The sequence below is a fragment of the Propithecus coquereli genome, unplaced genomic scaffold (assembly GCF_000956105.1).
Source record: "Propithecus coquereli isolate 6110/MARCELLA unplaced genomic scaffold, Pcoq_1.0 Scaffold82, whole genome shotgun sequence".
Taxonomy (NCBI): Eukaryota; Metazoa; Chordata; class Mammalia; order Primates; family Indriidae; genus Propithecus; species Propithecus coquereli.
Window position 1 is genome coordinate 2,745,530 of NW_012154396.1, and position 1,892 is coordinate 2,747,421.

The following is a 1,892-nucleotide window of genomic DNA, read 5'->3' on the forward strand; positions in this document are numbered from 1 at the left end:
ATTATAAAACACTCTCTGAAGTGAAAGAAATAATCAAATCAATATCTTTTGTATGAAAGGATTCTGTATGAAGATAAAAACTGAGAGTTCAAGCCCCGCATGGTGGTCAAGAGCAAGACCCCGTCTCTACTAAAAATAGAAAAAAATTAGCCAGTACAGTGGCACTTGCCTGTAGTCCCAGCTACTCAGGAAGCTGAGGCAGGCAAAAGGATTGCTTGAGCCCTGGAGTTCGAGACTGCAGTGAGCTGTGATGATGCCACTGCACTCTAGCTAGGGCTACAAAGTGAGACTCTGTCCCCCCACCAAAAAAAAAAAAAAAACCCCTAAAAGTTAGACCATAATAGTAAGGCGGAATAACATTTAAAAATTTAAAATGTTTTAAGGAAAACAAATACATAAACACACATACACTATAGTGCTTTATATCATTTTAGTAAGGCTATGTTTACTCTGATCTTTTTATTTATAAATAAATCAATCAAAACCAAAGCATAAAAATTTGGGGTTCTGTACAAATAGTCAGCTGCATTTTCTAAGTTATACTGCCAAGAATTTTCACATAGATTTCCATGAATTTTCAATGTTTGCTTATGAATCAAAACAAACCAGGTTTTACTTATTGCTTTTCTGTTATATAAATGCTATAATTTAAATAAAATGGCAATAAAGCTAGTTAACAGTGGCAATTAGAAACAGTTAAACTAATTAGGCAATTAAAACTAGTTAAATAAATAATATATGTACAAAGAAAAAATAACAGTATGTTTACAATTTTCTTGTTGTCCTCTGATTTATTTTAGTTCTTTTTGAACCCTTTATTGCATATTTAAATTTTTAGCTGATATTTTTATGTGTTCGTAAGAGATTAAATGTAAGACATTTTAAAAAAAGAAAATAAGAACAGAGTAAGTAGACAGACATTATATATATTTAATAAAAAATAACATTGGCATGCTTCTTTCTGTCCTACAAGCCAATAGAATATTTTTCTGTCTCTTTCCAGTGATGCTTATCTGAGCTGCCTGTAGCATTAGAGGACATAACTCTATTCTTTCATGTATCAGTAAGAGGAACACAGCCAAACAGGAAATTCTCTTGGGCTGGCACTCTTCTCTTATCAAGCCCACGCTATACTGACTCCTGCTGTCAGTCAAATATGATGACATCAATGTAAGCATCCTCTCAATAAAAGTGTTTGAACATGGATTATTTAGGATTTTATTTACTAGCTACAACGGGTTTTTAGACTTGAAGGTATTCGTTTCTACCTCTCCTAAAATGTCCTTCTCCTTTTTCCCTACAGGCTTGTTTGTGTAGGCCAGCTGTGTATCAATCAGGTACCATACAGCCTCCTCATGTTTCAACTGTCATCATTTTAACCATTTCAAAGTACTTCGGGTGTTTTCATAAGGTAACCTCTTTCTCAGAAAATCATTTTAAAGCACAGAGGTAATTTGAATTCATTAAATCGAAGTTGAATTCTAAATAAGTTGCAGTTTTAATGATGGAAATGGAAAAGTTATGTTGAACTCACTGCCTTTTCCTGGTAACAACTTTTTGCATTCTGAAGCAGTCCTATTTCTAAAAATGAATCATATATCCTGTGGGAATTTTTGTCACAACCTACACATAACCTTATGAAACTCAGATGTAAGCAGTTCATCATTTTCTAGTTGCCTGATGGCCTCTTCAATGATCATCAAACATTTTGAGGAAACAGTATATAGATTTCTGTTTTACTGCAATCCTTTTGTCCATTTTTACTCTTAATATGTTCTAAATCAGAGAAGGATTTTTTTCTTGTTCCACACTTTGAAATTATGATTTTATGGAAGGCCATCATTTAATATCTTTTCATTGATAGCCATCTTGTAGGCACATGCCTAAGGAGG